At 41.1% G+C, this 24,972-nt stretch overlaps 1 protein-coding gene and 1 long non-coding RNA gene across 7 annotated transcripts in view; both read right to left on the bottom strand.

The window, feature by feature from the left end:
- Positions 1-24,972, bottom strand: part of ZNF423 (zinc finger protein 423) — a 235,321-nt gene that overhangs the window by 42,414 nt on the left and 167,935 nt on the right. The gene's annotated exons all lie outside the window — the stretch shown is intronic.
- LOC134156656 (uncharacterized) lies at positions 8,405-14,016 on the bottom strand. Its single transcript, XR_009962013.1, has 3 exons — positions 10,609-14,016; positions 9,768-9,874; positions 8,405-9,001 (listed from the first exon to the last, which is right to left on the bottom strand). It is a non-coding gene; the product is annotated as an uncharacterized LOC134156656 (long non-coding RNA).

The raw sequence follows: 24,972 nt of genomic DNA, 5'->3' as shown, positions 1-24,972 counted from the left end.
TGGAAAGGGGGATGAGCAGCTATTTCTAAAACCATTAATAAAAACACGATTGAAACATCTTGCTCTGAAATCTAAACCTATGCATTTAATTGATTTATCCAATTTTGTCAGAACACTTCTACTCTCCTCCTGCTGCTAACATGGGTGGCAGCAGCAGACAAGCATGTGCACCTTGTGCAAATGAACAGCCCACCTCCCTCAGGGGTGTCCTCCAGTGTGTAAGGCCCTCCCGGCCTCTCCTAAGTCACAGGAAATCCCCCTTTTATTTCTCTGCTCCCATCTGTGATGCTACACACACTTTCATATTCCACACTGAGAAACCAATGAACAACTCGAGTAGGTTCTCAAACTCAGCAAGAAAAAGTTTGACTAGATGTCCTGGGTTCAGCAGTAGCAGCCATTTTTCTCCTTCTCAGTAGCTGGTGCAGTGCTGTGGTTTTGACTTTCAGCCTGGGAATAGCGCTGATAACACCGATGTTTTTATTTGCTGCTCAGTAATGTTTACTCTCACCAAGGACTTTCTCAGTCTCATGCTCTGCCAGGGAGGAGGGGAAGCCGGGAGGAAGCAGAGACAGGACACCTGACCCAAAGTAGCCAAAGGGGTAGTATTCAATACCACAGCACATCATACCCATTGTATAAACTGGGGGCAGTTACCTGGAAGGGCTAGATCACTGCTCAGTCGGGCTAGGTATCAGTCAGCAGGTGGTGAGCAGTTGTATTCTCTTCCCTTGTTATTTCCCTTACCATTATTATTATTGGTGGTAGCAGTAGTGATTTGTGTTATACCTTAGTTACTGGACTGCTCTTATCTCAACCCGTGTGAGTTACATTCTTTCAATTCTCCTTCCCATCCCTCCGGGAGCTGGGGAGAGAAAGGGAAGGAGTGAGAGAGAGACTGCGTGGCTGAGTCTAAACCATGACACTAGAAAAAATTAACTCCTAAAGAGATCATTTGAGAAAGGTCAAAAGACACTCTCAAAAAGAAAACCTTCCAACACTTCAGTGCTGCTACAAGCATTCAGACCACATATTTACATCCTGCAAGTGAATAAATCAACCTATCTGTCACACTCATACAAATGACAGCACATGTCTACACAATGGTTTTGGGGCAATATAGTTAAAGGAAAAATGCCTACAAGCTCGCACTGACATCTTCATTCTCCTCTTATTTGAACAATTTGATCCAGAATTATTACAATGCGAGCAGCAGAAATGCAGAATTCATTTTTAATAGCACTGTGTGTGAAAGAGAACAAAAGTTCATAAAATATGTTAAAGTGACTTCCATCATGCTGGTTTATGTAGCTCTCCACAAAAATATGCACTTTCAACTCCAATAGTTAATCCTGACAATTTACAACACATCATAACTCATTCCTTCTGAACAGAGGAATCCATCTCTCAAAAGCAAGTGATCTTGCAATCACAGATGAACTCCAGTACTTAAGTACAATGGGATACGTTTCACAGTGTCAGCCCTAATTTTCAGCCTCTACTTTGATTTCCCCTGCTTGGTGGGTTCCAGTCAGACCCTCAGTGTTACTCTAATGTAACTTTTTTTGTGGATTTTATATGAATATTGTGTCAAGGATCTGAGATATTAAGAATGACAATACATTATTATTGCAGCAGGGAAATCTCTAGAGTCCTAGAAGTAGGATTTTGAAAACCACAGTCAAAAATCAATGGTAATCCACAAGAATTCATAAAGGAAACGTGTCAGTCAGCACCTTTGAATATGAATCTTAAATGTTATCTTAAGCAGACTGGACAAATACAAGCCAATTAAAAAAAAGAGAAGGAGGTGAATGTGCCCCAGCTCTTCAGGCTGCAGGAGGGAGCCTGTCTTGCCTGGCTGCCCATAAGTACCGAGATACCTCTGCCTTTCTCTGCCAGAGCCACGGGGCTAGCCCCAGCCTGCCCAAGCCAGTGTATCCTTGGCAGTTAAATGGGCAAAGAAGATGCCACATCCCTGACACTGCCTGGCCCAGACTCCTCCCTCAGAAGCAACTATCCAACAGGATGTAGGGGAAAACCAGCTCATCTGTATTCGCTGATAAATGTGATAATGAGAAGAAATGCTAACAATCATTCATGCAATCTTTTGATGAATTCACAGACAGACATCTGCTTGCAAGGTAGCTGGCCCTCTAGCTGCCTCCAGCAACAGGACTTTTTATTGTTTGAGTTTGATTTACATAACCTAAAATACCCACAAATTTAATTAATTAAATACTTCATTTGTATATGGCTAACTATATATTAATATAGTGTTATCAAAGCATCCTAATCCCACTGTCAGGAAGAAGCCTGTTTAAGTAGCATGGATAATGGAAGGTATCGCATACATAAATGTCCGTAAGGCAAATGTAAATAGATAGCCTTTTGCCATCTGAAATGTTGCCCAGGGACCAGGCACGCCTTACAGCTTGTTCTCATCATTCAGATCACTTGCCTATACTCCCACTTTGAAAGGTGCTTTTGAAAGAAAAAAACAACTTGCAAGATGCTCAAGATGAACTCTTGCTCTCTCCAGTAAGAACTGGTAGAGTATTCAGAGGGAGAAAGAAGCCTTTCTCTGGACCTCACTCTGCTATACAGTTTGCTCAACAGAAAAGCTGGGTTTGATTGAGAGATGAAGTTATAAGTAAAGGAAGCACACAGTGATTTGCATCTAATTCGCTAAAAGACATTAAGAGTTGGTCAAATGCTCTCAGTACCTTCCTACAACCTCTATGGCCTGCATGCTTTCCCACTGCTACTCAAAAATAGCTTATAAAATATCTGTTATGATTTTGGAGGGGAAAGGCCAGAGGATGCTCTGATGGTGGTCCTGGCTTTTCAGTTCCTACTAAGTAGACTTCGTAAGTATTTTTAAACGGAAGTACATAGCATTTCCTGGCTGAGCGACACAGGAGCACTGCTTACTAGCCAAGGAGGATCTGCTGGCAATGGCACTGAGGGCTTCCACAGTGCCCAGACTCCCCCGCCTTCGGCAGCAATTCTTGCTGAGACCATAAAAAATGCTGCTAGAAACCATGGCAGTCTTTCAGAGCAACCGCAAGAAGCAGTTTACTATGCATGTGCTATTTATTACACATATTATTTATTTATTTATGTAGATTATTAGATGCATGACCAAAAACATGCCATCAGCTATGATGGGCATCCAAACCCACAGCAAAGGCTTGATCCAAAATTGGTTTCAATTTATCACAGGATTTTTTCTACCTATTTCAGTGCACCTTGGTTCAGACCCTGAAGACACTGAGAGGAGCTGCTTTTACTGCAGGTGTCACAGTAGAGGTAGCTGAAATCTCCATTACAATAGCTCTGTCACAGGTACTGCAGGAAGACAAATTCATTTAGGGAGCTCTATTGATACTTGATCTGTTAGATCTCAATTGCAGAGCTATGGGAAGGGTGATGTTACCATACTGCAAAAACCATTTAAGCTTATAGTCACTATTCTACTGCATGTTATCAGCCCAAATGCAAAGAATCAAACCTCCATATCCAGGGCGGAAATCTTTACTGTGGATAACTGACTGTACCAGACAAAATACTGTAAGAGCTTTTTATATGTTTTGTTTTGAAGCTTGAAAAAGAAAAATAAAATAACACCATCAACCCATTGAGAGCTAATAATTAACCTCGTGGCTCATACTGCAGCTCATGTGTGCTTCCCTCACACCCTGTATAATTTATTCCCGAGACAGTAGCACCCACTTCAAGAATGATTTTTTTTCCCTCCTTTCATCAGAGCAAATTAGGAATAACCTCACTAAAGCCAACTCTGCTACACTGATGAAAAAATTAATCAGCAATGAACACACACCCTGGGATTTTCTCAAAAATTTGACAGATCTGTTAGTACTGAATTCTCAATCTGCCCTAGTTACCAGATGTGAGTCGGAAGGGCACTAAAAGGATAATAGATGTGCAGATATTTCCTAGCTAAAGTTACATCTGGTAAAGTTATATTCTTACAAAAGTATCATTTCTGGGATATCCTAAAGAAACAAAACAAACAAAAAACAAAAAAAAAATCTATTGAATCTGAGTTTAAATATATTTTTGCCGAATTGCCTCTTTTCTCTCTTCTTAGCTCCCACAGCTGAACTCCCAAACCCAGGATGTTCACTGTCAATAAACACTGCGCAAATACACGTAAATAAAGGGGATCCTCAAAACGATGTGCCTGCAGTTACTGCCTTAGCCACAAGAGAGCACAGTAACCTGAGCACATCCCCAGTCTTTTGTAAATGCCTAGTGTACGTACAGAGCACTGTGTAACTCAAAAATTATAATTAAAATGTCTTAGCTCCTGTATTTATAGTAACATTTAAACTACTGTGCTTTCTTGAAGTCGGAGTCATTTACTTGAGAACAGCACACTTTATGGTGAACAGATCTTTGAAACTATACCATGGGGATATGGCACAGCCACATGTAACTCAATATATGTCAACAGCTGTAAAAATATTGGTAGGAGAAGGGAAGAAAAAGCCATGAGCACAGATCAAGTGCCCTGTCTCTCACATCTGACTGTTTCCAGATTCTCCCTCACTCCTCTCCTCGCTGTCCATCCCCTGTCCATCCCTCCCGTCCCTCCCACACCCCCACACCCCCCCCCCCCCCCCCAAATAATTGGGCAATTTTGGTGCAAGCTGTCATAAAAGCCAATGCTTCTTTGAGGCTGAATGATCAAAAAGGTTATAAATGAAAATGATTTCAATGTTGGAGGCCTAGTGAGTGACCAAGGCACTTTCTGTAGCAGAAGGGTTTGTTCTAATCTTACCAACTGCACGCTTTCGTCAGAGCATATTCCTAGGGAGTTCACAGCTCCCCAGGGCGAAGCTACAGTAAATTCTGACTAATCCCCTCTGCATACAAATGAGCCCCTGGTAAGAGAAACTGCAGGGTCAGGCAGCTTATGCACAGCACTGATTCTCCAGGTCTGTGCCTTCAGCAAAGCAAACAAAATGGCACTATATTTTTTTTTCTTTTTAATGGGACACAGTTCCTGCAAAATAAATGCTTGTATCCTAAAATACAGTACAAGATGAGGAAAGAAGAAAAGGGTGCAGAAAGAAAAGAGCACCTCTCCTCTCTTGTGCCCTGGCAGGGGGGTAAATAGACATCATCAGACCTTTGATAAATTAATGAATTTAAACTTTTGCTTGGTTAAGGGTGTGGTGGGCTTGGACTAACATTAAATGTAAAAGGAACATGGCACAAGATAGAATATTCACTAGCCTATTATAAAATAGCAGGATTGAATCCTGCACCTCTACTGGCTGGCATCACCATATCAAGACACTATAGAGCACTGACTCATTTATATTCATTCCCTGGCATTTCAAGGGAACTTTAAATGTTAAGTTTTGCACCTATTGGAGCTTTAAAAGTCTTAAGCGTTGCTTAATGCAAGATGTGATTAATTTTTCCAGCTGCGTGTTATTTAATCACAAAGCATATATTAGTTATAATTAACTCTTGATAATATGGGATACTCCAGTTTCACAAAAATTCCTTTGAAGCAATTGGGTGCACTGCAGTTCAAATGACTGGAGCTGTTGGCACTAACCACCCCGCAGAGCTGAGGAACAAACAGGAAGGGGCTACAGGGTCATCCCCTCTGGAAGCTCACCAGGGACATGGTTAGTGCTTTGGGCACTCAGCACCCACTGGGACGCAACAGACAGCCCTGAAAGGATAGCTCAGAGCTTTTATTTCCATAGACCTTCTGAAAATCACCTGTATTTTGGATATATATAGACCCTGAGATGCTTACAGTCTGCAGCCATTTAAATAGAACTCAAAAAAGATGCCATCCTAGGACCTTGCATACGGTTTTATAATACGCATTTTTCATGTACTCCCATTTAATATAGTTATGGGGTCAAGATGTAGACTGGTTTAATTTTATAGTCTCAAATTTGCTATTTCTTGGAGACAACTCTGAAAACTATAAAGACATTTGAACACTCTACAGTTCAACTGTAAATGTTCTGGTTTAGATTCCACCTTAAGTTACATAATCTTGTAATTTTCTAATTCCTTTCTGTGCTTAAAATAGACTTATTTGAACCTTGCAAACTCACCCTAAAATTCATTGGGTAAAGAAAATGCTCTTCTACAGTGTTGTGGTATTAAGAAATAATCTAACCAACTAAACCCAAAGCACTGGCTGAGGAACTGCTGCTGAATATCTGATCTAACAGAGCCTTAACATGCCACAGGGATGGATCTGCACCAAGCCTCCACTCTGCTTCATGGCCGACATGGTCCTGGGAGAGTGTATGTGTAGCAAGCACTGCAAACCCTGGCACGTCCTTCCAGCTGTGCTTCTATGTGCCCCAAAAGAGAGGAGGGGAGGGCTGGCAGCTAAACCCCTCCCGAGCTCCAGGCTGGACTCCTGCTATGTCCCACACACCCCACCAACCTCTCCCTACCTTTTTGGTGGTGGGAGGCTACCAGCCAGAAGTCCTGTTGCAGTTAAAAAAACAAACAAACAAACAAACAAAAAAAAAAACAGAATAAAACCAAAACCATTTTAAAGTGGCAGCACTCCCATCTACTTGCCATGAGACAACATTAAATGTTTTGCACTGCTTCAGCCATGAGGAATTGCAGTCTATAAAAGGCACCACTGCACTGAAGGAGGGACTGTGTACCACTCCATGGAAATAAAGTCTCCCATCGCAATCAGGAAAGTGTGTTATAGGGATGACCTTCTGACACAAAGCACAAATCTATCAGTTTGACACTTTTTACATGCTTCTGGTATTTATCTCTTCTGCACTCCCAACTCATCTTTTAATTAGACAAACTCTCATGAAAGTCAACAAGAGTTTCATCTGACTGAGAGATGGGGTAAAGCATAATTGGATCACAATTCCAGAGGTAGCAAAGAATGAAATGCTCTTCTAGATAGGCACCACAACTGCAGAATCTTTATACTTAAAAGTAATATATTTTATAGTCAAATTAAGCATTTGGTGGGGGAAGCTTCAGCAGAGGCTTTGCCATCTAACCCAGGAGGAAATTCTGAGCTCTTCCATCTGCAGATCCAAAGTCACCACCAGGAGAAATCCACTGCAGCTATTGACAAGGGCCAGAGCCCAGCCACACAAGCCAGGTGAAGATGAACAAGAACAGTTAATCAATGGCATAAGTCAATGACACGTCATTAGTGAATTTGATGCTAATTTTTTACATACCTCTAAAATGCCCCTGCAAGTAAGTAGAGATGAGTTTCGCAACACACCAATACATGTTGGAGCATAATGTTTAAAGGAGAAGCTAGTACTAACATAAGCAGCATCATGTAAGGTTTCGTTTCTTTCTGTTTCTTAAGTAGACTAAGGACCAAACAATTAAACAGCCTAGAGCACAATGTCAAAGCATGCAGCTTTAGCCAAGAGTGTTCCACCATGAAGCTAAGAAACAAAGTGGCTGTGGAATAGAAATGTTCACCAGCAAGCACTATACAGTACGTATTACTATTATGCTTTACAAGAATGTACATATTTAAAATTCTGACAGAATAAATAAAGCTCCTAAGTGACCCATATAGTGAATTTTCCTTTAAAAAAGGCAGGAGCTGCTGAAAGCCAAATTCTTGTTGCCGAATTCCTGGACACAGTTTCCAACTATTCCAATCAAGCAGCTCTGTGGTTGGGCTGGGATTTCAAACTTGCCACAGTATGAAGTCCAGTTTGGGCTATATTCCCTTCCCTCTCTCAGCTTGATGAAGGCTTCCCCGCAAAATCAAAAGGCTTACTGTCAAGTTTTCGATTGGTCTGGGCTTCATGCTATCATATGTGTGGTGATGGCAAGGAATATGAATGCGGCTCTGGCTCCACCATGGGGCCTTGAGGTTTCGTCCAATTCATCCAGGGACCTTATGAAAGTAGAGCGGGTCTCTTTTCATGTATATTCCTACTGCTGAAATTCCCTAGATGCACTGCAGTGTGCAAACGCGGTGTAAAAAAGAACAATAGCTTGAGAAAAACTGAGGCAAGTCTACTGAGTATGCTTAAGATAAACCAGCCGAGCTAATGCAAAAAAACCTGACAGACATTCTTCGGTATTCATGGCTTAATAAAAATAAAACCTTTTAGAAATGGAGAAAGCTTCTGCATAGTAGCAAATATAAAATTGCCACATTAACTTATAAAAATTGATACCGGTATCTAAAATGTAAATGTATAATATTCAGACCCTCATGTGTTCAGATGAGATTAGACAGATAAAAATACCCCAAACCTTTAAAAAAAACAAACCAAAACAATGCAAAACCCACTAAAAGCCCCATCCCCTAGCTGCCCTCCCCTCCCCACAAAACCAAAATATCTTAATTCTGTTTTTACGTCAATTCATTCACCTACAACTGCCTATGTTAGGAATTGTTTAATGGCAGGAACAAGTTAACAGCAATATAAAATCTCACAGTGATGCATATTACAGTATATCATTGCTAAACTGAGTGAAAGAAAGATCTGTAAGAATTCAAGCTGTTACTTCGTGTAACAGCTGCTAAAAATGAATTCTTTTGTTAGGCTGCTTTGTTGTTGTTATTATTGCTGATAATATAGTACAATGCTCCTTTCTAGAAGAGCAACAGAATGCTAGCAAGCTTCATTTCCACTAATTGTGATATATTCTGTGGTTCAGGCCTATAATGCATTTTAATTGCACTATATATAATTTAATTTTTCTACCAAGAAAATTTGCATCTGTTACAACTACGTGTACTAAGAAAATTTATCACTCTGGTTTCAAAATCACAAGTAGAAAATTATGCTCAATATTTACCACTTTAACGAATTTAGATATTTAGCTCTTTACAAGTGCTTCATACAATCTATGCCAACACTGGACTAACTTACTAATGTTGTTCTTCAAACAGCAGGAAGTCTTACTAGTCCAGTAGTTATTTCAAGGTGACTTATTTGACTCTACTGGAGGCTAAATGCACATATGTGCCCTGTGTTCACCAAGCAAGAGCATACTGAGCTATCACTTATTCCACATACAATAGGAAGTTCAACATATACGTTTGTTATTTGCCACTGTTTGGTGATTTACAGCACTAGCCAAGTGCAGTGCTTTCTCTTTGAGTTACTTCCTCTATACTTAAGGAATGATTACTGAATTTGCATTAGCTCTACTATGCCACACAAGTAAAAACAATCTTTCACTCCTGTCGATATGAATAAATAACGTTAAACAACAGGATCCATATGAACATGCACACATGTGCACTGTCCCATAGAGGAGTATCACCTCCAATGTGTATATATATTATGTATATATTAATCAATAACCACCACACTAGAATGAGTTTGTGTGTCAAACTTTAGGTCTAAGGTGCCCCCAAAATTTACTATTTCTGCTTTGAGTATTCTGGAAAGACCACTGATTTGGTCCACCTATTCTGCTGGAACACCAATATTTACTGTGCATGCTGCAAACAGATCTCATAGCTTTAGTATGCCTTTCAACCATTGCATATATTAATTTATATTCAAAGTTATCCCCAAATATACAAAAAATAGGTTTATGTATGCTAACATTAATGTTGGATGATGCTGAAAAATGTTAGATAGCTTGGGATGAGCAAGGAAACCAGAACCAGGCACTTATGGCATTAACCTAATTAACCTAATATTCTTTAGCTGAAGGACACAAGTTCTTTATTCTATAGGGTCCTTTCCCAAATGAGACTGCCACTTTAGTAAGCAAGAAATTACCAAGAGTTGTCATATTGTTTTCAATGGTATCATGATAAATCCTCATGGTATACACTGCTTCCCACTCTGATCCTTTCCTTTCTGCCAAGTTGGACATTCATTATACACTATATATGAGAAAGAAAGCAAGAGGGCATACTTTCAAATTCATATCATACATTTCTGATACGAACTGAAACACAGTATCTGAACTCCAACGAATTATTCATACCTCACACTATACACAGACAAAAGTCAGTATTTTAAACAAATATTTTCGAATATTTTATTTCAAATAAACCAGCAATAAATCTGGTTTGGGCACTTGAAGGCAATATTGTGAGATAAACAGTCAGTTAACTACACATGAGGAGCAGGGTCAGATCTGTTGCAACTGTACAGGCAAATTAAATGAAAATGCGTACAAAAGTCCTTGGAAGCCAAAGAATGCCAATGTGATAGCGTAATTAATTTATATTCTTTCTCAGTTTTTCATGAATGACCCTCTGCATTAAAAATTGAGAAGCCACTTGGAAGCTGGCATGCACCAAGAAAGGTACTCTACGTCAGAGAAGTGACTAGGCAATCAAAAGGCACCAGTTCATTTACATTACTAGGATGAGACACGGTCAAACCAATGTGTTCCTGCAAAGAAGTAACACAATTCGGTGCCGGGGTGAGCATCAGCATGGTATTGAATGCAGCATTGCAATCCACAGGGTAGAGGGGAGGGTAAGTGAGGGATCAGCTGCGCTCACAAGGTTTCCTGAACGTGCCATGCTAATGGGGAACACCTATCCCATGGTAAAGACATTCTAGGAAACAGAGGACAGGCCACAAAGATTTTTGTTCTTATAAATACCTCTCTGCTAACGGCAGATTTATACAAGCACACTCCCCAGGGAATTGGCTATGCTTTAAGGTCAATATCAGCAAAGAGCAATTGCTGCAGTTGATCAGCCTCTCTCTCAGATGTGCAACAGTTCAAGAATCCTCACATTCTGTTCATTTTTCATGAAGAGAGACAAGTACAGAAGGAAAGGATTATTTTTACAGTGCTACCAAGTAGCATCCTTTGGCTGGACATGCCCCATCTTGATCCTTGAAAATTACCTCCCTACTTTTCCAAGTATCAGGCTGTTGAGGCTGAAACGAACTGCACAACTGAACTCCTGCCTGTATTTAATTAATAACCAGATGCCTTATTTTAAAATATAACTTTTCTTTAAGTTACATCCTTTTCTTCAGTTTTCAGTTGGAAACTTGGCCTAAATGACAGCTGTGTAGGCCTCACCCCAGCTTGGCTCAGCAGGAGCTCTAATATACTTCATTCTGGGGCTGGGAGCTGCTTTTAATCTACCAGCACGACTCCGCAGCTGCTGTAAGCTAGCTGAAAATTGTCTGCATACACAGGGTTTAAAATTTTGTAACCCTTTTGGTGCAACTTGCATTTAGAAAGGAACTCAGAAAAGCAGCCACCAAGGTCTCTGGAGAGTTAAAGGAAAGCTCGAGACAAACAGTCTGCGGGGCTTGGAGGGCACGTCAGAGACCTCTGAGCAGATTAGGAGTTTTCCTGAGTTCACAAGTTCAAATACCAATTTCCAGTAACTGTTTGAATGGACTTAGCCTTGTTGTAAGCCTGACAATCAGACTGCAAGCCAGGCAAATAAATATTTTTGCCTTATGCTAGATGCCTTTAGCAATTAAAAACATCTCTGTGTATTTTTAAGAGCGATTGGCCTGAAGTTTGCTCTGTCTCTCATTTACAACTTTTACGAAAGTGAACAAACATTACAACCTCTTCCCAGAAAGCATGCTGCAAAGCAATTACTTCACATACACAAGACAAACTTCAAGTACTCATAAAGTAAAATGAAACTGTGTAGAAGTGTTAAATCTGCTACTGCCATCAACAGAAACTACACACAGTACAGTAACACGGCGTCATCTATTCCAGTGGGACTCAGAGAGGACGGATATGAAACTATTGCCAAATATTTACACTTCCAATTCTTACAAAATATCCTGAGTCCCTGAGGGATTAAGCATAATCTCACATGTCAACAACCACCAACAAAAACTTTAAATATGGCTGCAACATGTTTTAAAAAACTTCACTGTGGTCACTGTTAAAACTTCCCTTGCTTTTTCTGTTTTTCAGTAGAGGCACCAAAGAACCACCTCCTCTCCTCGAGAAGTATGGCACTGCTATGACCTGCCAGTGCTGGCTGCAAGTCACTGAGGCATGTTCCTCCATGGCTGCCCAGAACCTGGGGCTTGGCAATAGCCCCTCTGCTGCCATGATCCCCTGCACTCTGAGTGGGGCAGGCCCCATGGATAAGCACCAAGGGCCCAGTTAACATTTTAATCAACTTGGGTCCAGAAGATGGGACACCAGCAAACAACCAGAAATTGAAATGTGTGATGTGGAGCTCTGCAGAAAGCCATCCGAGAGTGCTCCATCAGCCCCACCTGGGGAAACAGCCTCTTCCCACCTTCCCACAAGCACATTTCCTTTGCATATGCAAGGCCTGAAAATGCTCCTCCTTTTCTGATCCACTGTAAGGAGCTCAGCGTACAAGGGTTCAAGTGTGCATACAGGGCAAAAGCAATTTCATACGGCTGCTGTTCAGTGTGGCCCTCTTGCCAGACCCTGCCCAGCGGAGGCTTGTAGGGATGTGGTACTAACCCTCCTGCAGAGCGACTTTCACAAACATGTGGAACAGTTTTCAAGGGTCTTAAGTAATTTGTGGAGACTTTCACAAGCACACCTCCTAAACAAAGAATATTCCCATGCTAATTTTCTACCTTCAAGCACTGGAGATATACAGTAAAACCAAAACAGTAAAAATCAGAAGACCTATTCCACCATCTTCTAATTACTGCTTCTCCTAAGAAAAAGCCTACTGCCGTGTATTTTAAATACACAAAGCTACTGCAGGCTGGAAAATAGAAACCAGGACTCTGAGGCATCACCTGCTGCAGGATGCCAGTAAGGATCTCTCCTTCCAGACAGAAGGTTGCACAGCCCTGGGCTGGCAGCTACGTGGTCCTCATGGGGCCTCCATGTATTTTGGCAGCATTATCCTTCACAGATTCTAGGGGCCCCCTTCTTTGAGCTGACTTTGCCTTTTCGGTATTTGCTAACTTCTTTTCTTCCTCACCCCATGCGTTAATTACTCTTCTCTGCTGAGGTCACTTGAGTTTGCCTTTGCCAAATCCTTTTGCTCCAGTTGGTGGTCTATTTGGCCTGGTTGAACCTTTATACTTTAATTTATTGTGTGATTTCATTGTGCAGTGCTTGCAGGCCGGCCAACTGGCCCATTATGAATGTATTGAATTCTATACAGTTATGTGCATGTGTACACAAACATGCACCTCTTTCCTGCCATTTACTTCCTTCTGCAGCCATCTGTAATGGAGCAGGGTCCTATGATGTGGAAGGTTTGACTTAGCTCCTCTGTTTTAATGACTGTAATCCACAAGGAGCAGTAAAAACAGCCAGCATGGTGCCCAGTCCCTCAGCTGCCAAGTGTATGCTACACTCTAGGAAAAGAAGCTAGGAGGTTAACATTACCTGAAATTATTACCTGAACATTACCTGTTCCACATACTGAAAAAATTACCTTTAAGTGCCCACTAGCTTTTAGAAAGGGCCAGAAAAACCCTCACCCTGAAATCAAAGGCCAATTCCAAAATCTCAGATTCCTAGAAGAATTGATACAACAGCAGCTGTATCTCTTTCATTTGAGTAATTATCATATAATTAAGTGCATGAATTACAAGAGAGCCAAGGCATTAAATTAAAATATTTAATGCTTGTAAATCTGAAAATGATTACTGTGCTGATGTGCAGCTACTGAGCAGCGAAGCTAATGGCAACATAACAGAACCACCAGCCTCCTGTTATTCTTCCACACCTCACAGAAGGCATCAACATTTTGGAAATCTTTTTGCTAAAAGGAGAAAAATTACCTTTGATTCTTTAAACGTAGGAACTGATCCTTAGAAATTGTACACCTAAGGACTGAAAGAGCAAAGGAGAAATAAATATCTGAGCTACAATTCAATAGTCTCATAGTTGCATTGGGAGACTTAAAAGCTCATAGAATGGCTTGGGTTGGAAGGGACCTTAAAGCTCATCCAGTTCCAACCCCCTGCCATGGGCAGGGACACCTTGCACTAGAGCAGGTTTCTCCAAGCCCCATCCAACCTGGTCTTGAACACTGCCAAGGATGGGGCAGCCACAGCTTCTCTGGGCAGCCTGTGCCAGGGCCTCACCGCCTTCAAAATGGAAACTTCTTGTTGAGAATCTTAGAAAGCCAAACAGAACAGGCATTCCCAGCATTTTCTTTATAGTGCACCATGTTTTATTGCCCAAATTTAGCTTCATCCAAGCTCAGTCATCAGTTTACAGGATGCGACTTTAAGCAACTCAAATAAGTCAGATAACCAGGGATCTCTATTCAAGGCATTTTCGAAGCTAGAAGAAATCCTTGACACTACAAAGTCTAGCTCTTGAGATCTGGGGGCAAACTGTTTTCACTTCCCTGAAAAAAAAAAAGGTGTTATGTTAAAATTCTTTTCTGAAGTGCAGAAAAACCCATTCATGTTTCTCCAGCATGTCATTTCTGTTTGCTTAAATAAGCTAGAAGTGGACATTGCACTGGCCCAAGAGAGATCCACAGGCAGTACAGGAGCTGGTTTTGTGCCAAATCCCTGCAGGTCTTTAGGTGCTGAAACAGTTTCAGGGACATTTCTAGACTGGAGATGTTCTCTCCCCTCCTTACTTCAGGTCCAGCCTCAGGGGATGTGCCAAGCCAGGCCCTCAGACAGCTCTGCCTCCTGCCATGAGCTGATGCCATCCTCCACAGCAAGGACATGGATGTGGCCACAGCACATCATCAGCCTGGAGAGACTCAGCACAACATTTCTACTCTTTTCTTTATTTACACTGATATTTTAAACATTGAAAAACAAAAGAAATCCAACATATCTTTGGCTGGAATTTCACTGAAGAATCCTTTTGTGTCACAGAAACACAACTGCCATGAAAATACAACTGTAGTGAACACTGTACACTGGAATGGCAAATGAATGGCTTCAGGCAGTCTAAGGGGTTCTGGCTAAGGATGGAGGCAAAATATGTGGTTAGCCCTCCTCCCTTTGAAAGGCACAACCAGTTCCTCAGAATGAACGGATAGGGGAGAGGGCCCAGGATTTGTACAGCAGAGGGGATGTGTGTACTTTTCATATATATATATTTACACATATACATATACCTATACATATTTTTATATATATATATAAAAGCACACACCAAAAAATCAGGAAAACAACTATGAAAACATAAATGTTGCATCTAGGGACACAATAAATAAGACAAGTTATATAACTTAAAATGAACTGCCATCAGCTAATGCATGAACAACATATACTGGCACCCCCTTCAGAACAAAAGTTTATAACCATAAGCCCTAGAAAAGGCAACACAATAGACATTTGTTATCTAAGTGACTGTTTCAAAGGTGTTCCAGCACTTCTGACCAGGAGTCTTCCTGAAATCCCCCAAAGGCCACCAAAACCTAGACACTTAGCAGCCCTAGTAAGCTATAGCCTTTAATTAACTCGGAGAAAGGTGATTCTTATGTACCAAATGAATGGCTTTTAATTACAGTACCTGGAAAAAGGAAAAGGTACTTTTGAAGTGTTGCCTAAAGGACATTTAATATTCTTTGTAAGATGAAAGTGGTGTAGAAATAGATCTAATGAGAACAATCAGTTTCTTTTCTTGGCAATATTCACTACCTTTAGGTGTCCTGCACCAGTGTTATCACTATCTTGGAGTGTTTTTTTTCTAAAAAATTATTCATGTTTTTTTCTGGGCTTATTTCTCACTTACGTCTCCTGTAACTTGGAATGATGGCAACAGAAATGAGTGAGAGTGGGTGAGTACCTGTCTAAGTGTTACAATGCGCAACACAGGTGAGTCTGGCCCATGTGTGTGAAGATGTCTGTTTGTAAGGTTACTGGAAGGTCATGTTTTGGCCTTGTCTTTGGGAAAAGGCTGCCTCTCCTTTCAACTGTCAGGTGACGCTCCCTGTTACAAAAGTTGAACAGTGGAAGACATTAATACTGTTATAAATACTTCAGGTACGTATATATGCTAATAACTTCTGTAGTAATCTCCAAAGCATCTGACTTTCATGTGCCAAATACCTTATCATCACAAGGTGGTAATAAAAAATAGCCACAAGGGAAGGGTAACCTTTTCCTAGTAGTAAGGAAGCCAGGGTTTCATAGTTACTATGTAATTAATTCACTTTTCAGGAATCAAAACACCCTAAAGCAAAAACAAGCTCAACAGACTTGTAATAACATACTATTGTAGTGTTAAGCCCTCTTATTCCTTAACAAAAATCTATCCATTCCATTTCGTCTCGACTGTGAAATCCCTGACCCACACAGTAACCACCTCCTGCCTTAACTGTGGCATTTTCCTTTGCCTTGATCTCCTTGCATCTTGGTTTTCCAGCCCCTGGTGGGGCCAAGGTCACATTGGAGGCATCTCACTGTCCTTCGGCTCAAAATCTGAGATTCCTCCCTGGATCTCAGGGAATTTCAAGTTTAGATTCTTATAATCTTTGCAGGTGCAAAGAGTTTCTTGCTAAAGCACACCTCAGCCACAGATGTCTACGCTTCCGCTAGGTTCCAGCTTAACTTCTTTACGACTTGCGTCAGATCCCACTGCCACTAGTCTACTCAGGGTAGGACACACCAGGGTAAGTTACCTGCCCTGACAGACACCACTGCACTTGTAGGCACCTGACGACTGCTTGCGCAAAGCTCTCCATCACCTTCTGTAAACCTCTGCAAACTGAGCCCAGCTCTGCACCTTCACATGCTGCACCCAGCATCCTGGGTGCTCCAGCTGCTCCAGTAAAATGTCTGGCTTTATCTGCTGTGCTTTGCACAGAGCAGAGGATGTTTACAGTGCTGTGTGAAAAAAATAAACACAGAAATGCTCAGTGTACTTCAAAGTATACATTCTGATTACAAAATGTTTTTTATGCGGATCACTCACAGCTAGAGCAGAAACTATCAGTTAATTTTCAGCACGGACCTCCTAGGAAGGTGAGGTTATACCTGTCTGTTCTGGCAAGACTTTAAAGGGCCGTTTCCTTTATTTGTTATATTTGCTAAAAATGGAAATATTATTTGGATGTTAATAAAGATCAACACTGACAGTAGCTGTAATTATACTTTACATACCTGATAATTAAAACCTGAGCTTACAAATAATTGAATTTAGAATAATATATGTAAAATTTTAAAAGTTGGCCCTCTTCAGGGATGTATTGAGAAAGAAGGCAGATATTACAGTCTTAAGACATTTTTGCAATCATGGGATACAAGAGATGGCTGAAAACTTGAAAAGATTATGCAAGTGCAACAATTTTTGACACGGGGACAAAGAGCTGTACTTCGGTTTCATTCCCCTTTTAATCAAAAGGCTAATTGCCCCCATTTTACATTATGTTTATATGGTCCATTTTATAAAATCCCATGTACCATTTGCTGATTCTGTATTCAGTGAGCATGTGCAGGAAGCGAGTCAACAAGGGACCACAACTGACTTTGCAGCACGAGTAGAGGAGCAATTGTGGAAAGGTTACCACTGACACAGGAGATTGAATTTACCAGTTGTCCTGATGGACAGCCTTAATTTGGGCAATTATACCCTGCTCAATATGTATAAACACTGTAAATCATCCTAATTTTAGCTTGGAAGAGGAGATTAGGGCAGCATGGATAAACTATTTATCAATGTATATAGCACAATATATGTTTTGCTCTGTAGCAGCATACATAAAATACAAATGTAATCTATATGTTCACAAAGGAGTTTAGGTCAGCTGTCAAAGCAAAATTGGTTGTGGTTTTATTATTGCATACTTAGTAAGCACTTAAGGCACTAAACCTAACCACAGGTCACTCCCAGGGACCAGAGCCTGCTAAAACACTGAGTCGCTTCCAGGTTTCTTTGCTTGTTTGTTTTTGATAGAGTTATCTACAGTCTGAACACAATCATGCATTGATTTCATTTCCAACAACAGCAGACATTTTGCCATATATTTTAACAGGAAAGTTTGAAGGCATATTTACACAGAAGTACACAGGACAGTGCTAATGCTGAAAGAACTAATCCAGTTAAGCACCTGTGAAGGATCACAATTCACCACAAGACAGAGAAGCACTGCACATTCTCGTGCACTAAATATTATCACTAGTTGTGCCACAGCACTGTTCCCACAGTACAAAACCTGGCAGATACACAGGGCCCATGAGTAACCTGAGCACTGCTGCCCAGGCACAGGCTAACGTGCCTCTACTCCACTTCCCTGGCACCAGCCACACCACTGCCCACTGCAGCCATGCTCCTTCAGACACAAGTCGTCTTCTTCCCAGCCACACTTCCCTATGCAAAAGCAAAGCAACCCTACACAGGCCTGTTCTACCCCTGCCACCCACAGCTGCCCACGCTGTAGAAACCAGAGATCCGGGGTGGGTCAGACTTTCCTGGCCTCACACCTTCCCCTGGGAAGCCCTGCCTGCAGGGCAGCGGAGATGGATGTGGCCATCCCAGCTCTCCCACGTGCTGGGAGCTCCCTGGGGCTCAGCTCCACTCCCTGCCCTGCCTGCCTTCCGTGCCGCAGTGCGCTGTGCAGCCGGCTGCTTCGCCAGATCCTGCCCCCAGCGTCCTCACAACAGCTGTGGGCTTAATTACCAAAATAACATTTTAATAGTCTCATAACTGAACTCCCTTCCAAACATGCCGGTGGAGAGGCTGCGAGGATTCCTTTAACATCTTCAGCTAAACTTACTAATAGGTTGCATTTAAGTGATTAGGCTGTCCTAATGTGTGTCATTTACTGTTGGAGCCATCCCTCTCACCTCCAATTGCCATTTGCTGTCTCTCATTTCCTAAGTGACTCTATTATCTGTGTAAGTATGGAGGTGGTCAGCACTCCCACACACCAGATCTCTGAGGAAAGCAGAAGACCTGGAAATTACCATGGAGGTAGTATCCCTGCCTCTCATTATCTCCCCCTTTTGTTTTTGAGTTTTTAAAGGGACTAATACATTGGTACCCAATCAGCACTGCCAAAGAAGTGAATGCGCTAAGTGTACTTATACGAATTATTTAAGATCACTAGGGGTTTACTTGCTTTGAGCACTTGAAATAAAAAAAATGGAAAAAAAAAATAATTCTATGACAAGCATTAGTTTCCATTTTTACTACCTTCCCAACTGAACCATTTCTTGCATTGTAAAATAATTCTAAAGGGACTTCAAACTAGTATTTAGCTGCCAAGTAAACTTCTCTGTACAAACTCCAGAGTAAAAGGTGAATGCAGATTGAAATAGTGCTGTGATTTCTCCTCAGTAAATACGCCATTTATTTAGCAAACTTTCCTTCCTACTTCCTACTTTTTACCATTTCTTTTCACACAACTGTTACTGGAGTTGGGCAATGTTTATTCTCGCTGGAAATTTTAATGACAGATTAGGAAAGTGATGAGTCCCTACTCACAGATTTCTCTGAACTGCTGCCTTAACAAAACAAAAAAAAACCTGAAGTGCAAATATATGTACGCTCATCTTTGTCCACTGTTCACTTTGTCCACTCCATCTCACACTGAGGTTCCTTGAAAGTCTGAGGCAAGTATGGCAAGGCACTTATTTCTATGAACATGAGGATCTGCTATGGAAAAGAAAAACTTCAGATAGTTTCGCTGCAGCTCTTCAAATGAAGTCCTAACCGCACTAAGCTTTTCCAGTTGACTTTGATGGGATCAGAATTTTATCCCCTCTCACAACAGTAAATATCCAGCTATATTCTTGGGAAGAAGAAATAGATTCTTAAATAGATTTTTTTAAACAGTTTATTACTTTGGATAATAGCTGAGAAAAACACCCTGTGTTATCAGCTGAGGGGCTCACAGTGCCACAGCACTGTTTCTGCTCACGTCCATTCTGTAAGAGTCAGTCTGTTCTCCCCAAAAAATATTACTGGCCAAAATGTGACACCTCATTGTAACCAGTGTGCTACTTTTACTCAATTTTACAGCTGAGCTAAGCAAGGCACTGGATTGTTGCATGAATTATCTACGGTCACCCAGCATATAGATGTGCAGGCTGCCCCCCTTCCTGTTAGCCAAGCGAAACATTTGTTGGTGAGTCAAATTCATTTCGGTTAGTCTGGAAAAATCTGCTTGTATGTGTTGTGCAGCGAGCCAAGGCCGGTGTCCACCCAGCAGATGGAGAAGCGGAAGCGCTGGCCTCCACAGATGGAGCCTCTGTGCCCTGCCCTTGCTTAATTCACCCGGGAGATGACCCACTAAGAGAGCCAAATATCTCTAATTTGTCTTTACCACCATTTGTTGTTAGCTTTCCCTACACTATAGTGAAAGGCATAAGCAATCAAGGTGCAATATAAAATTAGAATAAAACACATGAGCCAGCATTACTCTAGCCATGGACTGTAAGTTCACAAACTCAGATCCAAAGGAAGCACTCCCCACGAGCCTGCAGCAGTATTGGGGGCAATGTCCTCATACCATGGGAGCACGGGCTTCGTGCACCCAAAGGCATGAATCCATAAGTGTGGCTGCCAGTAACATGCTGCATACTGCATAGTGATAAGTCTCAAACTATACCACAACCAAATTATTTATTCTAATACAGAAAAACTGAATATAGACCTTTTCCTTCATTGCTATTCATTATCTCTTGCAGTCTAACAGCATCTTTAGAAATCCCAGGATGATCAGCAGATCCAGGGAGATTTAAACTATATTCTTGTATTAAAATAGTCAAGGATGTAGGTGACACATTGTGGCCCCATGTAATTTAAATGTGATAGATTTAAAGGTAAAATGCTCTTTGCAGTCTGTTGCAGAGAGTGGGCCAGATTCCCATCTCAGAGGTAAACCAAGACTAATAGTCCTGACTTCTGAATGTTGGAGTTTCTCCAGATTTACATTGGGTGTAACAGATAAAATATATTATGTCCACATCTCATTCTTTTTAAATGAAATATTTACCTTTGCATTACAAATAGGTAGGAAAAGCTAGTGCATAGCTCTCCTACTTCAAGATACCCAAACCTCTCAATTATAAACAGGGACCAGATCTTTAAAAAAGATTTGTCTTCCTTTCTTCATTACAGTATCATCTTCAAAACTAGAATATTAAGGAAATAGAAATCAGGGGTTTTAAGGTTTTTACAGTCTGTGCTCCAGGGGAAAACAGGCACTCAGCTATGACTGAAATTGCTTCACAACGTGCGCTTCTGGGCCTGTGTTATCCTCACTCCACAGATGAGCAGAAAATACAGTTTGTTTCTTTCCACCCCCCTCCCTGGTTTGGCATCTGTGGCTGACTTAATGCTCCTGGATCCTGCAATGTTCTCAGGGAGAGACAAAGAGCGCTGGCTGAATATTTTACTGGAAAAAAACCCTGCTCCTGTCTTCTGTAAGTGTGCTTCGTGCATCCTTAAAATGACCCCTTATAGAGATCATGCAAAGAAAAATAAAACCACAGCCCTTTTGTTCAGAAAAAAAGCAGAATCTTTGGGTTCAATGGTTTCCTTGCAAAGAGCCAAGATCAGTGCTCCATTTCAAAACTCATCAAAACAGAACATCTATCATTAAATTATTAACCTATTTCTAAAAAAATACACAACATGTATCCTCCTGCACACCTGCTGGCAGGATGGATGCCCTGGGTCAGCCTGCACATGGCCCCTTTCACCACCAGCCTCCTCCTCAGCCTCCCATCAGCCTGGCGCTCCACAGACCCTCCAGCCCTATGCAATTCATAAATGTGCAGAATTAAAAAAACATGGCCACCTGTAATTCCTCCTCTATGTTTATATGTAAGAAAGAAAAGGGGATTGCTTATTCTGGAGCTCAAGCCCTGAAATGAGGCTGAACTGTACAATGCTGCTGGGTAAGCAGCTGAGGCTCTTCCTGGTTAATCTGGACTTCATGGCCCAAACCTGCCAGTGTACATCAACCAAGTCATTCAGCAGCCAGCTGACCACCTGCACCTCTCTGGTTTGCTGAGGACAGACAGCAGCACCGTCTTTCGGGCTGCAAATAGCAAGGCCACAAGGCCTGGGCACATACTGTGATCCTTCCAAGCCCCCAGGCACTATAACAGCCTGAAACACAAAGGCAGTCTTCTCACCAAGATCATACTTGCATTTCCAGGTCCACGTCTGTTCATCCACTAATCATCTTGTGATGTGATATGGCTGTACAGGCAAAACATCTATGGACTTTGATGATCTTTGTCCAAAGTAAAAATGTATTTAACTACATTATTTGTCTATCAGTTTATGTTTATTATTAGCCCTTGTGGACATTTGCATTTCTGGTTAAGTAAGTGACACGCTAATGTGCCCATGAAGCTCTTATTTTTAACTCATCTCTAACTGCAGTGAGGAACTCAGTCAAGTAAAAAATTCTGCAGTAACACTTGCAATTCTGCAGTAACACTTGCAATTCTGCAAGAAAAAAAAAGTTTTTGCAGAACACCAGCTGGCCAGTGATACAACTAACATGAAGAAATGGAAAGTTGGTGATGAACCTCTGTGGTGGAGTTTGCAGCAATGGTCTAATTTCAATGTAGTTTTCACCTCAAGGAGAGGTTTGGGGTTGTGTTTTTTGACTCTGCTCAAGGATAATACATATTAGACTGCAATGCCAAACCTCAAATTTAAAAACTGTAACAGAGAGAGAGTTCACAGTGAACCTGCCACTCTCCAAAACCATGTATTACACATTTTTGCATCACAATACCAAAAAGCATGATACCAGCAGCCCTGTGCTGAGTAGCATCCCCACATGGTCCCCTAGCACTGGCCACTGTGGGCTCCCACTCTGCCACCAGCTCCTACATACCTACTCCTCCTGCCTAAGCAAGATCAGAAATGGGAAAGTTACAAAACACACTCATTTCTGTTTCCTTCACAACTTAATTCATTAGTGCATTTGGTTTTCTAGGAGAAAAAACAGGACAGTCAGAGTTTATCCTTGAGCCAACAGTAATCTGCATCCTCTGCAGAGCATTAGAAGGAAGAGAAGTTTTTAACTTTCATAAAGCATAACAAAATATTGTTTAGGTTGATGTGAGGCAGCAGAAAGCTCATACAGAAAGCATACACTGATCTCCTGTTGTTGAGAGCAGGGAATACACTGCCTGTGACTGGAATATGGTACATTATTTGAACTACAGTAAGAAGCAAGAAAGTCCTTGCTGATTCCAACTAAGGCAATGAAGAAATGTCCTGAGAGTTCAGGAGCAGAGAAAATTTAGAACATCTCGCTGATATTTATATTAATAAATGATTCATGTCATTGCAAGGACCACTGCTCAAAATACTTTGCCTTCAGAATTGTGGACAAGCAAAAAAAATGAGTTTCCCAAAATCCACTGATGTGGGTTTACACGGTACTCTAATGTAATCGCAAGAACATTAAACAGTACGAAAGTCTTCTCTCTTTTCCATGGCTGATTAAGCAGTTGGGAACAGAGAATTTACTGTGAAAAAAGCAAACAATTATATGCCATCTGAGGTAAACATTACCTTAGTAATGGAAGCTGAGCTTTAGAACCTTATTGTCAGTAGGGATTAGCATTATAATACTTAAAATGACATTTATAACACTTCCTGAAATTACAAGAATGAAGTCTGTGGAGACACAGAAATGAAATCAGCTCAATGTGTTTTTATAAGAATACTGAAATCTAAGTCCCTTAGAGGAAAGATATAGACATTAACGGTTTTTGCAGGCTTCCATTAGCTGTTCAAATTTGAATACTGTTTCTTAGGTGAGCTCTAATCTTCTTTGAATCCTCCCCACACATTTTATCTCTAAAAATTGTAGTTAAAAATTTAGTTTGATGGAATGATATTTAAGTGCTTTTCCTCATCTACTCCCTGAAAGAGCCCCTGAGAGTCTTACTGTAATTTGTTCAAATGAAATAATATTTTCGTTTCCTGGGTTCTCTTTGTTGTCTCGTGTGATAAAAAGTAACATTTCTTTTCTTTCAATCCTATTAAATGTGGCTTTCTGAATGCCAGCCACTCAATCGAAATAGAATCTGGCACGCTTGCACCCAGCTTAAAAAATGCGAACTGCCACATAGTTTTTGATCTAAATGTGACATGTCACAGGAGAAAGCTCGGAGTAGTATTTCCAGAGCCATAATCAAGTGTTATAAACAATCGGGGTTTATTCACTGACACAGTTTGTCATCACCTTTTCATTTTAAATGCCTGGTTATTGAAATTCACTGAATGTGAGACACCACAAGCAGGCCAGCACTGAAGCAGTTTTTGTTTCTCACTGTGAAGAGGCTTAAACTAGGGGACCTGTACAAGGGCACTGATCAGCTTCTAGCACAGCATCTCAAACACCAGCTCACTGGAAATTCAAGGCAGACACCACCTCACATGTTCAGGGTCTTAGTTCTTGCAAACAAACATGAACTAAAACCACATTTGCTTAAAAATATTTTCTGGCTCAGTCATTCACCTGTTTAAACCAGCAGTCTTCCACTGCTCCTGCAGTAGCCTGCCTGACCGTCACATTGCTACTCTGAAGCAAAGACAATTAAAACACAATGCATAGGGAAGGCCCTTTAATCTAAAGCATTTTCAGACCTAAGCTGTTCTTGGGTCTGAATCTGGTTTAAATTCCAAATGTCTATCTATCTTTGTAAAAGAGCTTCCCAATATCTTTAATGATCATACATATTCTTTTCTTCCTGAACACACTCTGAAATACTTGCTGGCTGTAGATACAAGTAGATGTCTTTCCACCCTCTCTTTTTTTCAAAGCTGAAACATTAAGACATTATCTCAGGAAATACGTTAGTGGCTTGGCAGTGTCAGCTTGACAAGGGGCTCCTGAGAAATAACACAAAGGACAATAATTTTAGCAAGGTTGAGCAACTAATTTAGGGTGAGATTTTCTAATGCTCTCAATTGTTGGCTGTACTGTTAGACTCAATGGTAAAACCACCATAGACTTCAAAGGGACCAGGATTTGTCCACAACTGAACTCTATTGAAAATTCTCACATCAGCCAGTCAGAAACTTCTGCCAGATCCTTTAGAAAGGAAAAATAATGCCAAAGCTTTGCTTTGTGAT

This window comes from Pezoporus occidentalis, unplaced genomic scaffold, assembly GCF_034315485.1.
Source record: "Pezoporus occidentalis ecotype Australia unplaced genomic scaffold, CSIRO_AGI_Poc_V1 ctg89, whole genome shotgun sequence".
Classification (NCBI taxonomy): domain Eukaryota; kingdom Metazoa; phylum Chordata; class Aves; order Psittaciformes; family Psittacidae; genus Pezoporus; species Pezoporus occidentalis.
This window is presented reverse-complemented; position numbering and strand designations above follow the sequence as displayed.